Here is a 15,670-nt window from a genome sequence, read left to right as displayed (position 1 = left end):
TCTGGAAAGAAGTGTTTTTGTGGACACCCAACTGGTATGTGGGGCATGAGTAAGCACAGCTATGCAGCTTTGTAGATTGAGAGCAGTATTCTGGGAAGCTCAATGGTGCCTGTGCTGTTTTGGCTCAGCTGTTTCGGTCTATGGCTGAGTTTGTCTGAACTGTGGTTATAGCCATGTTGAACAATGGATTGAAATAACATCCTGGGGCTGATTGTAGCAATGGGATGAAAGGATGGATTGTGATAAGTGAAGGAAATACTGGACTTTGGTGCTTTTAGGAGTAATAAAATGTCTGCTCTGCAATATGTTTAGCAATACATACAGAAACAAATTGTCTGTGGGGTTGCTTAGTGTTTTTCCAAGCTTTTGTTAGGTTGTTAAAGGTAAAATCTGGGCCATCTTGAATACAGTGGAAAACTGCCTTTGTCTCTTCTGGATCAGAGTTCCTCCCTTATGTCTGTGCCTACTGTACTTGGTAAATCACCAGAACCCCATGACAGCTAACCTAGGAAAGCAGAGAGTATCTGAGCTGTACTTTGGAAATTCAATGCAGTGCCCCGAGGTAGTGCTCAGGGGCAGGTGCTGTACCTGGGCACTCCCACTGCTTGTCTCCATGCTGAGGGTCTTCTGAGCAAATAGGTGGGAAGAGCCAGCAGGAAACATAGCTGCTTGAAAAGAAGGCTCAGAGATGGCAAGGGACTGATGGCAAATCAGGGCACAGCTGGACAGAGACCCTATTGGACTGACCGCCTCTGATCACATAGCAGTCTGTGTGTGCAAGGAATTTAGATAGGATCACAACTAAGTAAAGTTACATTGCATTAGATGCATCCCAGAAGAAAGCAACTTCTGCTCCAAAATCCTGACAAACAAGCAAACTAACCAGAAAAAAACTCTCAATTGCCCAGAAGTCTTGCTTATAATGGGCATTAGCGCATGGATATTCTCCATAAGTGATAAATATTTGGAGTTGGACTGTGTGAAATGGTGCCGTACCTCATTTCTGAGCAATGCAAGCCTGGACCAGTTTGGCCATGGGCACCTCTCCTCTCGTGCCTTAATTCTAAGTAGATAGATGGTAGTTACTATTCGTACTTTAAATGCTGCTTTTCCTCTTTTGACCTCAGAACACTTCAAAAAGGAGGGATACTGCCTCCTGTCAATTGTGGGCTGGGAATTTCTATATAAATTTTTAACCTAAAGGGCAGTCACAAAGCCTAGTTTATAAATCTCTCAGAGATCTTAGAACAGTACTGCTGATCTCCAAATGATAGCCTCTTGGATATTATTGCTGAAACTTTCTGGAAGTAGTGCAAACCAGGAGGGAACAATTAATCCTCAGAGTAACCCCATTTACTCTAGCAGTTTGGCCCTGAGGGAGTAGGAGCACTTGATGTCTGACAGCAGCCCCAAATGTCAGTATTTCTCCACTTTTTCATTTGCTGCTTGCTGTGGTAGATTTCATGCCGTTATAAGCTGTTTATGTACAGCCTGATCAAAGTACTTAATGACAGGGTTAATTTCTATGTATAATGAGGAAGTCAAGACAGGAGACAGGTACTGTGTAATCGAATTTTTCATTTTGGAATTTGTTTCTCTTCATGTAGGGCTTAGCTTTGATTTTTATTACCATTAATGTCTGCATTTACTGTTATTTCTAGTTTCTCAGATGAGCTAAACCTACTGCAGAAATAGTGGAGGCACTGAATTGTTCCAACAGCTTGCATGAAAATATGAGGATAAAGTAGAAAGAGTCTATAACTTCTCTGCACAAGACCTCAAAGTGCAGTTTGGTTTGGAGGACCAATAAAACTGTACTTCTTGAACAGTTTACTGAAGACATCTAATCCTCCTTTTCTGACTCAGTAGGTATAGGCACAGACATGGATGCTTAGATATGTCTGTACGCAGCCAGAGAGACAAAGACTGTGTTAAAATCTGGAAATCTTATGGTTTATGAAATGTGTGTCTTCAGCAAGACTTTGCAGACATAAATTACTCCCAAGAGCATCCCTTTAAAAGAGCTGATATTGAAAAGGAATGGTTCTCCTTTTTCAAAAGATGGAAATGGTGCATTAGATCTGCATTTGCTGTGCTTATTTTGGTTTTAATTTTTACGTGCACTGAGCACTGTAAATATTTCTGGACATTCAGAAATCTAGGGGTACAGAAGTGATGGAGGCCTTACAAAACACATCTCTGAGGTAGCCAGCTTCAGGAATCAAGCTCAAAGTGGGGATGACATTAAACCTCAGTGTATCCACACTACCCTGCATCTACTGTTTTTCTCTTTTTCTAGCACTCTGTATATTTCAGAAAAATAGGGATTTAAAAGTTCATGCTAATTCTGTGAACCACTGTTACACAAGTTTCCTTATGGCTGAGGTAGAAATTCTTCTTTGTGAGGAAAGTGTGCACCTCTATTAGCACCACTGTTCGAGCTATAGTTTGCAAATTCGGTGGGAGGCTTTGCTCATGCTAATTTGGGCTCAGTCATGCACCTCTTTTCCTCTTTTACATGCAAATAGCAGCTGTGTCAGTCTCTGGGATGCCTGCTTGTTCCTTTAACGGAGAGATTCCAGTTCATACCTTCAACCAGTGCATTTGTGCGTGGGCAGAGGTATAGCGCAGTGGTACAGTTGCTGACAAGGGAAGAGCTGTGACGGAGGTTGGAACAAGTTAGTGAAATAGAGAAGTCTTGAAAGAAGACACTGAGCTTTTCTTGTATGTTTTCATTTATGTAAAAAAAAAAAAAAGGTGTGGGAGTGGAGAAGAGCAGAGATCTATACAAAATGATAGTGCATAATCCTGCCCCCATAAAAAGGGATCTCTTGATTCTCTTGACTGCCAGAGAGATCCATTTCTTTCTTCTGACCCAAAGGGTTCTGGCAGCAGCCATGAGGCTGGAGCACATCAGCCACCAGCCTGTGTGGCTGGGATGGCTGTGGGCTGAGTGCAGGTGCTTGGATTCCTCATGGTGGTGCCCCGGTGCTAAGGGAGTTGGGCTGGTGAGCTGTCCTGCTGCAGGCATCATGCTCCAGAGGGTCCCTGGCCTTGCCAAGCCACTGGCTGTCCTGTGCTCTGCTCTCCTAGGGTTTTACATGATGGAGTGCAGCACATCTGCCCTGCTGTGAAGACAAGGAAGTTCATGGTACTTGCTTAGACCAACAGACAGATTGATTTCAAAGCATATTACTATGATGTTATTTCTTCCTCTGTCTTCAGCCTTCTCCTCTGCTTTTTGGTTATGGCTACCTGAACCTAGCCACCACCTTCTTTTTCCTCTCCTACTCTTGTCACAGAAGTCAATGTAAAATTAATCAGGTGAAATAATTCCTATGACATCACTTCTGATGCTGTTGAACTTGCTGAAGAAAGTTGGTATTAGTACCATGCAGGCTACAGAATGTAAGTGTTGTACGTGGACCAGTTTAAAAGGGTGTTTGATTTAAGGTGCAAGGATTTCCAGACATTTGGAGTACAGAGTTTTCTAAGAAGACCAGCTCAAAAAATATTATATCCCTGTGAAGTTCTCAGTTAAATCTGTGGGCAACTTGTCACAAGGGTTTTCAGAAGATGACAGCTCACCTTTTGGAAAGCCTGGCCCATGTTTGTTTCCTCGCCCAAAAAGAATGCCCTGATGTCAGTGCCACAATTCAGGACTCAGCGTATAGCCAGGATTCAGCTTGCATTCGCTTCAGTGTGTGTCCATGGACATTCTTGAGGGCTGTAAAATGATAACTGTGATATATCTGTCTCTGACCCGTTTTATAATCTACTTGATCATATCCCCTCTGTGTGTGTGCAGGTGGCAGACGTGGGGTCAGGGATAGAAACATGTACATGCTTTAGTCATAGTAATGGCATCAAAGTGATGCCACCTCTGTGTATGAAAGGCCCTTAAACCCCTCTCTAGCCTCTCCACTGATCCAGGGGGAAACAAGGCTGTGACCTGTAGAGTTTCCACCGACTTCAGGTTTGACAACGCTACATTAAGTGGGTAATATATTGTGACACAGCAGGTTAAAATTCTGGCCCTCGTAATGACCGTGGATCTTGGTGTTGATTTTGGAGGTATTTTAGGATTTCAGCTGTAGAAATTAGTGGCAAATTCCATAATGAAATTATCTAGTAATTTCCTATCAAACAGACTTTTCAGCAACATGGCTATTCCAGAAAATACTTCTCAAACATCTTGAGCTATTGACCCCACAAAGAAATACATGCATACAATAGAATTACTTCCTGTCTATTTAACACTCATGTGTAACAATGTGGGTGGATCTGGTTATGTTATTCTCCACCATAATGACAATTTATCCAAAGCAATTTGTTGCCTGGCCTAAATTCTGCAAAAACACCTGGTCTTTAAAACTTTCTGAGAAAGGGTGATATTTGCACCTGACATGTCTACAAGTAACTTAGATCAAGTTATTGATCGGTCCTGTATATGTCGCTTTCCAGTGGGAGGATGAGATGGAGAGGCCAATCCGTTACTGCGGCCATCTACCACTGGAAAGCAATAGCACTAATGATACATGTTTTCAATAGCTGATTTATATTATCCTGCAGTCAACAAGAACTCATGATTTTGTCACTGTACTGTTTAAAGGAACACTCCCAAATGCTGGCAGGCCCCAAATCTGACCCATTGTAACAAAGCTGCTGTGTTACAAGCTGGAGAAAACTGAACAAAACCCCACCAGTCCTCCAGAGTACGGTCTGGGCAAGCTCTTTGCTCACTGAGTGACGGATCTTGTGAGCCCCCGGTTCACGAGAGGCTCATTCTAGGCAATGATTCCTGTTAAGATTCGCTTTAGTTCCACCAGCTGCTCGCCAGCACTGTGCTACCCAGAGGAGAGGAGGGAGTTACAGTTCTTTCTCTGCACTTACCATCTCAGTGACTGACTGCTAGTTTGGTAGTGATTAATGAGAAATATGTGTCAGTGGCTATAAATGAGAGGCTGCTTCCCCTCTTCTTCCATCTAGTGATATGAGTACCTTGGGCAGCATAGAGGAAGTGTGTGCAGAATCCTCCAGCACAGAACAGAGCTCGTGAGGGAGAAGAGTAGCAGCAGTGAGGAGCTGAGTTTGCTGGAGAAAGCTTTTGATGAGCCATGCAAGAGTTGGCCTGGGCAGTCAGTGGGCACAGCCCCATCCTCTCTTTTGGTCATGTTTGAACATGGCAACAGTCACATCAGCTTGGTGAGGCTGAGGTCTTGTTTTGGGAGCTCCTAGGAACACTGGCATGAGGGAAAGGCTGTGTGCAGAGCAGCCAGGCTCTGAGGCAGGGGAGTGGGCATGTTGTGTGGAGCTCTGCATGCTCAGATGGGCTGACCTGCAAGGACAAGCACTGTGTTTTTGGACTTGTACACACCCTGTTTTCACACAAACATTTCATGCAGATTTGTAAAATGCAATAGCTGCTGAGCTTATTTTACACAATCACAGCCTAGTGACTGAAGGATCCACTAATTAAGAAGCCTCTAATTAGGCTTTTAAATGATAAAATGTAATGGCTCTAGTGCAGCTGTTGTAAACTATAGAGTAAATTTTATCCAGTTGAAAGAGGCCTTAATTATGTAATTATATAACATACTCTAAAGACTTAGAAAGATAAAAGAATTTTTAGTATCTGCAATTAAAAAAACCAAGGGAGTAACAATAGCGCTCTTAAACCAATGAAAGCAAGGAAATTCAAAATTAATTTGAAAAGCTGTGCTGGTACTTTCTTTTATTGTCATGTTGTTCTAATGTTTGGAGGGTTGTTTTTGTTCTTTTTTGTTTTCATGATGGATGAGATAAAGAAGTGTTGTCAACCAGGCGTTTATGTCCTCTGCTTTCGTTTTTCTTGCTTTTATAGGTCCGTGTACAGCATTAATGATACTCAGCAAACCTGAGGCTTCATTTTTTCAGAAATCCCTAGCAAGAACACACTTATTAGCCAGCTTGTCTCTTTGCATTCTGATTTACAGAATGGTTGGTAGTTACACATGATTTTCTGAAGTCAACAGGACTCAAATGTTGGTCACATTTGGCACCTAGAGATCATGTTTAGGCTACATCTGGCCTACATGTTGTTGGTGCAGTGTTGGCAGCCATTCTCCATGCTGGACTTACCAAGTGGAGAAAAGGGTTTGGATATATCTGGGACAATTCAGTTAAGTGGAGATTGCACTCTGGGCTTCTTTTTTGCAGGGCTTAGTTCTGCTGGACTGAAACTGGGGAGAATTTATCCCTTGCCCACACTGGAGCTGGGCCATACTCCAGTCTGCTTAGCCTTTAGACACCAGCACTCTTCCCCTTACCCCAGCTCTGCCTGACAGTGCTTCCTTGGGAACTTCACCAGCTCTCACCAAACCTGCATCTGCTCTCAGCGTCCCTCGCTTACCCAGCCCTGTCTGCTGCCCTTCCTTGCCATCTCCAATCACAACTGACACTGATGGGCTGCAGTGAGCAAATGCCTCTTTACAGAGAAAAGGAAAGGTGTCTCTGATGTGAGCCTGGTGGCTTTGCTCATCTATTGCCAGTTTGTTTCTTCAATTACTGCTCCTCGGGACAGGGGCTGTGCTTTTTGTGTCTGTGAGCTGCAACCACATAGAAGATACAAACTGTAGGCTTTGATGTGGAGAGAACTTAGCTCCTACAGCTGTTCTTAGGAATTGGCCTTCACAGCTGTAGGACCAAGCACCCCATGATAGCCAAACGAGCAGTGCTTTTCTTGCTTATTCCAGCCACATCCAAGTATTTTTATCTGGAAATGTCACAGTGAGGGAAATAAGGAATACAGATCTCATAGTAAATTTTTATGGTTGATTAATTAGCCCAAAGAGTATTAAATTGTGCTAATGTAGTTTGCCTCTTCGATGCTGTCTTTTGACTTCAATGGAACTAAATACATGCTTAAAGTTAACTACATGCCTAAGTGCTGTGGTGAATCGGGGCCTAGGGCATTAATTAGAACTTGGCTCAGATTTACTTTCAAGGCTTTTCCCCCCTCTTTTTTTTTTTTTTTTTTTCTTTTTCCTTTTTTTTACTCTTCAGCGCTCAGCAGTTTAATTGGTATGCAGATGTTCCCCTTTATTGCTGGCAGAGGCCTCTGTCACTGTTCTGAAGGTACTCAGACTTCAAGGCTGGTACAGTGGGCAGGAAGAAACCCCCCCTGAGGGCTTTCAAGCTTTGTGGGAAATAATGATATATGAGACAGGGATTCCTTTGGAACCTGAAGGGAACATGACAGACAGAATAATATGGGAGGAAAACATTGTCTTCACAATTGAGACTGATGGTCTCATCTTGTCTCCTTGTTATTGTTACCAACCAAGACTGAGATGAGCTTTCTTATGAAGAACTTCATTTTGTGGCAGGTTCTGTATGTTGGGCACACTGCGCTCAGTGGTAGCTTTCCATCCAAAGTACAGATATTGACAGGCTCTGAGGAACCCTTTGAGGTGGTGGTTTAGCTTAAACCTAAAATTCCTTCCAGCATTGAGATGCATTTTGTCAGGAATGACAGTTGCAATTTGATAATCTTTTACCACTTTGCCTACCTATATGAAGAGTTGTTGGGCACAGGAGTGTCAGCTTTGTGAATCAGATTTTCTCACACTTTATTAATTTCACTTTGCAGTGGTTAGTGCATGTTTGCAAGAAACAATTGATTTGTACAGATCTGTGTAGGATGGAGCAAAGCTGGAACTAAAGCAGGAATGCAAGTTGACAGCAGTGCAATAGCTCTAATTGACAGACACCAAAGGCACTATTTAAAGTGACATCTCCTCTGATGTTTAGGTTAAAAATGACCCTCAATTTGTCCTCAGGTTACTATGTCCAAAAAGAAAGGCTTTTATGTGTACTTATTTCAAATGGATTAGCCAAAAAATCAAGTGCTCATTTTCTATACTTTTATTTTCAAGTTAGAGATGATTAAAACTGCTCTTGTACAAGGTACCGGAAGATGGCTGTTTCTTAACTCCTCCAGTATAAAAGCTGTCTTTCAGGGGATGCTTTGCACATGTGAGATTTATGTTAGAATTTTTTTGGCACCCACAGTTTGCATTCCAGCTAATGGGAGGTAGGACTAATACACATAGTGTACATTGTGGGTCCAAAAATACAAAAAGAAATTACATCCAATGTGGAAAGGGCTAGGAAAATGTACCTTCTTGGATGTGAGCAGGGCAGGTTAGGAAACAACATCTTCCTTTTACAATTGTCTGTTACTCTTTACATTTCTGGAGAACTGGGATCTTGCTGTTAATCTTACAAAAATAGATGCTGTGGTGAAGCCTCAGGCATGAATAAAATTGGATGTTAATCTTAAAGCAGATTTTTTACAGCTATGCACTCAGAGCAGTGAATCCAAATGATTTTGGAAACTCTGTGGTTTTTACTTGTTTAGATCAAAATGCTGTGGGGAAAAAGGTCAGTGGCACAGGTACATATTGTAACATTTGCGGCTCCTGAAAGTTGAGCAGATAAGCATAGCAAATATTAGACATCTCTGACTTGACAGAAATAATAGGCAAAGCTGAAAAAAGCCTGCTGACAAGAGGAGTGGGTGTTGGTGGGTGACTTGCTGCAGTTTTAGAGCTGTTAAGTGTAGGTTTTTTAGCATTTTCATTATTTAAAAGTGGAGTGGTAGTTTCTTCACTCCTTCTGAAAAGTTACTAATTTACTCTGAAATATAGGGTAAGCCACAATGATTTAACAGATTTGTAATGTGCTTTAGAGTGACTTTAAGTAAGATACCCTCCTTCTCTCTGAGCTTACCACTATCTCAGCTCTGCCCTCACTCCTTTCTCTGTGTACATCTGCACCAAAATGCAAAGCAAGGGCTGCCCCCTGCATGGCTTTCGTCTATATCCTGTGCCAGCTGGAGTGCCTGGATGGCTGTGACCACTGGTGCACATGCAGGTTTGCCTCCTTGCCAGAGTTCAGAAAGACTGACAGGCTGAGCTAGCTACATTTTGATATTGGGAATAGCAACTTAGACTCTGGAGTGGTTCAAAAGCTGCTGCTCTGCAGGTGGACAGCCCTTTCTTGGAGGAGCCCTGGCATACAGAGCCTGCCTTTTGCCTAATGCAATGAAAGTGCCTAGTGGAGCATGGCCAAGGACTGTGATTAAGGTCCCAGATATTCCTGGGATACAGGCAGCGTTAATTAATCTGTGGTCCTCCGTGTCTGATGCAGAGAAAGCAGCTGAGTTGTGTTTTCAAGGGGCTGTCCAAGAAGGGAGGCAGCCTGCAGGGATGGAAGGTGCTCAGGACATTTTCTTCTGTTGTCAAGCTGAAAGGGTCTCAGCTGTGTCATGCCCACAACTGTGCTGAGTAGCCATGCCCATGGCAGGATTCTTCAGCTGCAGGCCTTTTGCATGGATGATATTTAAATCTGATGGTGCCTCGCTGAGAAGGAGCTGGTCCTGCATTTACTCAGAGAGATCTCTAGTGGTTTGTGGTAAGGATTTGGGACCTGGGGCTGAAGCCACAACCTCCAGGACCAAACCACAGAATTTACACAGTTGCCAAGGCCTGCCCATTTGCCTTCCCTGATGAAAGTCTGTCATCACACAGCTCTTGCACTTCTGTCTGCTCTAGTCATTATTGGTGGAGGGAAGAATCTGTTTTGTTCAATATAGCAATGATGTCTAGCTCAGTTTAATTTTACTAGCTGCTGCTGATTTGTTGCTATTCAGTGCATCCAGGGATTTGTTTAGTGTAACATGGAGGGGTGTGGGTCGGAGACAGAGCTGACGCACACTCAGTGGTCCTTGTGACAAACAACCCCAAGTTTATTCCCACAGCGCCTTTTATAGAAGCTCAAATTTCCCTAGGCTGCACATGTGATTTGTTGAGGTCTTAGCACTATCCAGCTCTCTGGCCAATGATACATCTGCATTTAGGGCTGAATGACATTGGCTGAGGGTCCTTGTGTAGATTTGAATCCAACCTATCCTTGCCTATCCAACTGTAATGCTACAGTTTAGTATCAATAATCAAGGGTAGAAAGACTTGAATAGAAAGCTAGGTGGAAATTCTGAGTTTCTGGAGGACTCCAGAGTTTCTTTTGCTCTTCTTTGTTTCCCTGTTCTAGGAGGTGTGAAGAACACTTGTCCATTCATAACTGAAACTATTCAAGATGAATGGGTCTGAAAGGGCACTGTAAGTTTCTCTTGCTGTCTGGTGTAGTAAAGCTCTTGTCTTCTAGCTAACATTATGAATGAAAGCTTTTGTTACAAAGAGGTGGTAAGTTTGTGTACTCAACTTCTATTTGGAAGAATATTTTGATGTGAAACCTTTCTTTTTCTAGAGGCTTGAGCCAACTGCTTCTGATCTGGGAGCTTACAGAATGGGTAAGTGCAGCTGTGTTATGCTGGGTAGATGTCACCCTTAGGGATTTGTGCATGGATCTCTCCTTGGCCTGAACTGGAGAAGGGCAAGAGTTTGTTCACTTCTGCTTTGTGTCACTGAGAAAAATGAATGCTGTACTATAAAGCTATAATTTCTTCCTAGATTAGATGATGACTAAAGGCCTGAACTGAGTATAGATAATCTTATATTTACTTGAAATTAATGTAGCTCATAACTCTTATTTTAGCACCGATCTGGAGCACTACTGTGAGCAGATTTACGTCTGCCTCTTCCCTACCTTGGCATTCTGGCATTTATGCACTCATTGCACTGCTAGTGCACATTCTTGCAGTGATACTTGGGAGTTTAATGAAGCCCAAGTGTCTGAAAGGTGAGTATGTAAAAGGTAGATACTTTGAGATCCAAACCTATTCCTTTTGTGTGCTCCACAATCTTATTTTAGTTCTTAAATATGGTTTCATTCTTCTGATACTAAGAGTCAGCACTGATTTCAGTATGTGAATCATCAGGAGAGTTATTAACTATTTTCTAGTTGCATGGTCCTTTTTTGCAGCACTGAAAATACCTAAATTCAACCATGTGTTTTTAGATGAGATACTCACAGGAAACCTTTTCTGTGATTATAGAAGAGCAGATTTAATCTGGAAGTCATTGAGAGAATCCAATAAAGAACTTCCTTGATATGATTTTTGGAGTTACTTGCTGGAATTGAATGGAATGGTTTTGGGTATTGGACATAAAGACACTTGAAAGCTTAAAGAAGCTTAAATGTAGATGATAATGAAAATGTTACTGGTATTTATAGGTTGGTTGAGAATGTCAAGATATTCAAGTGATATGAAATATCTCCTTGATTTTATGGACAGTGCCTTAGTTTATATAGTTTATTTTAATAACATGATCCTTGATATACACTGATGATAAGTTTAGCTTTATAAAATTTTTTTTTAGTAATCCAGTTGCCCTGAAATGCCACATCAAAAGCATGTTTATTACAGAACAAGTAGAGTTACTCTCTGCCAGTGTTCTCTATGAAAGCAACCTAAGCAAAGAAAGCACATTTGGGAAAAAACATGCCAAGCAGAGGTGGTTGGGTTTTTTTTGCCTTTTGTTAGACTTTCTGGGAACATTCATTAATAGTTGGAGATGTGGTCTTTCAACTAAATTTCTTTCACCCAGATTATATGCAAATTGCAGGATTCTTCAAGCATAAAGTCATATGCCATGAGTATGATATTAGCATTTCTTTTAATAAAAATAACTTTTAAATAGGTACCTTGTTTGGTGAATTGCCTTCCTTGTCATTCATCACTGTGTCACATCTTTGTAGAACGTCAGTAACTGGAAGGAAGGAAAATACTGGACAGTGTTTCTTGGAACTGGCATTGGCAGAGGTCTGCCTTTCTGGAAAAGAAATGCTGATTTTGGTTCTTTATTTTGTCCTGGTCTTTTTATGCTGTTGTGTACTGGAAGAAAAGAATAAAAGTGAGCACTAGATGAGCTGTGAGTTCCCTTTGGACCAGACTTTGGGAGTCTCTGCTCTGACATGTATTTTGGGGTTACTTTATCCTGAGGGACTTTATTCACAAAATCTCAGAACATATTCTTCCAATAAGATTTCACATAGTTCGATAAATGTTTGGATAAATTTCATACCATCTTATCAAAGCAGACAATAGTTCTTTCTTGAGGAACTGAGCTTAAGTGAAATGCTCATTTATGTTGGTGGAATAATAATTAAGAGTACAAGATCCAAATCAGTGCTTTGTTATTCTGTTGCAGGAGTAGGCTGAATCAAGCCTCTGTCAAGAAGCACTGCTGAATTACTGAATTAGCATACCCAAGACCAGCACATCAGGAGGATAGCCTTCTACCAAGAATAGTGTGGAGATATACCTTGTTCACAGAAGCTCTGGAAACACTGTGAGACTTGGACAGACGCAGTGCATCCTTAGAAGGCAGAGATGTTGCTGGTCTCTGAGCTTTGCACACTCTGTGTTCATGACTGATGGAAATAATGCCCAGTTTGGGGGGAGCTTGGTGGTATGGGAGACAGTCACAGCAGCTCTAATAGGGTGGCTTATCACTTTCTTGTGGTGCCAGGTACAGCTTCTGTTCTCTTTTGCACCCACAAATCTGGTATAATATTAATTAGATTGATATTAGGTTTTATTAGTGAAGATCCATAAAACAAAAAAAGGAAAAGTTCCATAGTCATTCTAAAAGTTGGTATGTCATTTGTATGAAGGGGGTGAACAGAGATTGGTAACAATGAAACACTGCTTTTCCAGAAATAAGAAATGTTTAGGTAAAATATCTAAGTAAAATTTAGCAGAAATTTGATTACTGCCTGATAAAATGCTGTCTCTTCCCTTCTAAATCAGTTTGATCATCTCCCTTGTGCAAGCCCTGCACCTTCACCTAGATTCCTTCTCGGGCAGCTACAGTGGATCTGCTCACCAAGGGAATTTGTCCCACTGGATTCCTTTTTTTTTTTCTGTGCAGTTGAATGAAAAGTGTGAGCCTTTTGAAGAACAGCAACTGAAAGAAATATTGATGACTGCCAGGGCATCTACAGAAAAAGATAAGAAAATTACTACAACAGTGAAAACAAAGGGGCTTTGTTAACACTTTCTTGTGTTGTATATATTAATAGTAACAAGTAAAGTTTTGTATTTTTTCAGAGAAACACACAAGGCCTTGAATTGTATTGTTTTAATTGCAACTAACTGAATGAATTAAGTGGAAAATCGCACACAGTACTTTGATTGTCTAATTCTCTGTATGTGAGGCTTTGGGAACAGTTTGTTATTATAAAAGAACAGCACTAACCAGAAATCAGCCAACATGTAATTGCTAGGCTGAGGGGCAGTTTGGGGAAAGCTGATATTTATTTATACATTATTAAATAAAAGCACATAATATGAGGATCATCTCTCACTGCCTCCACACTTCATACATTACTCATCTTCCTGAATTTCATGGTTTTGTACTCCCTTAGTACATTTCTGCTTATAGCCAGTGCAGGCATCAAAACCACCCACATCCAGGAAAGGAGATGCCTGTGCATTTGTTATGATAGCAGATTTGGTTATGGGACTCATCAAAGATTATGAACCTTCAGTTCAAGGAAAGGAATCTTGACTCAAGTTTTAAAGCTTGTTTTCAGTACCTAAAATACACCTGGGCACCTGGGACTGTTCAGGTGGCTGAAACTCTGGCTGGTGTTTCCATTTGACTATGTATCTTTAGAGATTTGCAGTCAGCCAGTACCCTAAATAGAAGACTTAAGAGCAATTTTGGCATTAAATTTGACAGAGTTCCCAAAAAAACACTGGTTATGTAATTCCCATCAGTTTTGGTAAGAATCAGGTAACTTCTGATTATCTCCAGTGGTTCTCACTGCTCACTTGTGCCTTACTACATAAGAAACAGCCACTTGCAAGACACAGAGAGGAGGTAGGTGGTGACTGGACTCATGAAGAAGGTAGAGCAGTACTTCATTCTCAGTGGTTTTGGCTATTTCAGCTCTCCTGGAAGATGGAGCTGCCATTTGTTCCTTTAGCACAAATTTGAGGGCTTTCTTCTAGGAAAGCAAGGTCAATTTCAGAGGACACAGAAGCAGTTCCTTGTGCCACATAACAAGGGGTTGGGGAGTGTCCCACAAGTGAGATGCATGTCTAACAGACCAAGAGGCCTTGGTGATCTGCAGCAGAGAGTCTATGGATGGGAAGGTGTGCCAGCACCTGGGGAGTTGGCACTGCTGGACACATCTCTGGACTTGCTGAGCTGCTATATACAATGACATTCATGCTGTACAAACAAACCCCACTATTAAACCACTTAAACACTGTTTATGCAACTTTAAAATGGTAGAGGTTTGATTTTATGACTTCATCTGCAGGCTTGTTGAAACCTACATGTCCACGCTGAAGTGGTGTGAAGATTAAATTGCTAATCGAAGTTACCAGTGTAGACTGTTGTACAGAAGGTGCCTGAGAAGTGGAACTGGGCAGCGTTCAGCTTTGCACAGCTCTTGCCAAGAGTTATTTGGTTTCCCTGTCACTGCTTTTTGAAGTCGAAAAATATTTTCCCCCAAATAACCTATTTTTCTGCAAGGGAACACAGCTGCATTTATGAAAGGTCTTGGCTTTTACAGTAAGTCTGGTTTGTATCGTTTCCTCTCTCTATGTATGTTGTCTGCATAAGTACCAATAGTCATAATGAAAAACGCAGTTTTGTTACAGGGATTTTTAACATTGGTAGTTTAGAAAACATTGGAGCTACTTCCAACAAATGAAAAAAACCAAAACAAAGCAGCTTTGAAAATGTTTATACACTTTGGCAGATAAATCTTTGGTTTTAACCCTGCTCTATTATTCTTTCTCTGATACTAAAACCAATGTAAAGCATTATTGATTTCAACCAGCTTACAGAAGATACCACATAGATTTCACTCCACTGTTCCCTGCACTGGGGGGCTAAATCTTGGCTGTGCTCTTGTGCAGCCTTTGGCTGAGGGTTCTGAGACATCTTCTATTCAGTGCTTGTGTGCAGTATTAAAGCTGTCTGCACTGCACCTCTTTTTCCAGCACGACATAGGAAGTTTCCTGGATTGAATTCTCAATCACTAAACTCATATGGGAGGCATTCAAAATGTAAGACCTTTCAAACCCTTGTGAGTTCACAGCATTTGAAGATAAGAGCACAGTATTGCCAAGAAATGTGTCTTGTTGAGGCCCACAATTAACTTTATCAAAAGAAGGAATCTTATTTTTGCCTGCTGCAGATAGAGGTTGCATCTCAAAGCAGCCTAAAGTTAGAGATAGCATCTGGTTCAGATCACGATATGATGAAAGATTCAGGTTAATTAGTATTTATTCTTAGTTGGTAGTTATTCCTTTTGGCTTGAGCTAACAAGCAGGAGTTGGAGTCCCACAAAGTTGTGTCTCCTGGGATGAGAGATGAATGAGGGAGACTGTCTCCATGGTGAAAATGTATTTAGGGATGGGAATGTCAGTAAGAAAAACTGGCCATTGCCTTGGATTCTGATAGACTGAAGAGAGGATGCTCTGAGGGATAACTCAGTGCCAGCAGGGAGGATTGGATGTAGGCATGGACTGAGGCACCCCACAGGGCCATGGACAGGGGGAGGTGTCCTGGTTCCCTGCTTGATGCAGTGTCCTCACATGTCCCTGCTCACAGAACCTGTCTGCCACCAATTGCCCTGACTGGGTGGTTTTGGCCCCAGGGAGCAAAACCTGGGGAGCAGCTGTGGAGAAGGTGGCTTCTCAGTGCTA

General features: G+C 41.7%; 1 long non-coding RNA gene across 4 annotated transcripts in view; it reads left to right on the top strand.

Moving 5' to 3' along the window:
• The window catches only part of LOC128791844 (uncharacterized), a 36,691-nt gene extending 23,394 nt beyond the window's left edge, over positions 1-13,297 (top strand). For 2 of the 4 annotated variants that reach the window (XR_008432176.1, XR_008432175.1), the window contains exons 5-8: positions 10,093-10,160; positions 10,309-10,351; positions 10,597-10,740; positions 12,153-13,297. This is a non-coding gene — a long non-coding RNA (uncharacterized LOC128791844). The remainder of the gene's footprint in view (positions 1-10,092; positions 10,161-10,308; positions 10,352-10,596; positions 10,741-12,152) is intronic. The other 2 variants (XR_008432178.1, XR_008432177.1) reach the window with 2 other exon arrangements.
• Positions 13,298-15,670: the final 2,373 nt, after the last annotated feature.

The sequence above is a fragment of the Vidua chalybeata genome, chromosome 8, assembly GCF_026979565.1.
Source record: "Vidua chalybeata isolate OUT-0048 chromosome 8, bVidCha1 merged haplotype, whole genome shotgun sequence".
NCBI classification, from domain to species: Eukaryota; Metazoa; Chordata; class Aves; order Passeriformes; family Viduidae; genus Vidua; species Vidua chalybeata.
The sequence above is the reverse complement of the archived record's forward strand: the minus strand, read 5'-3'. Positions and strand labels throughout refer to the sequence as shown.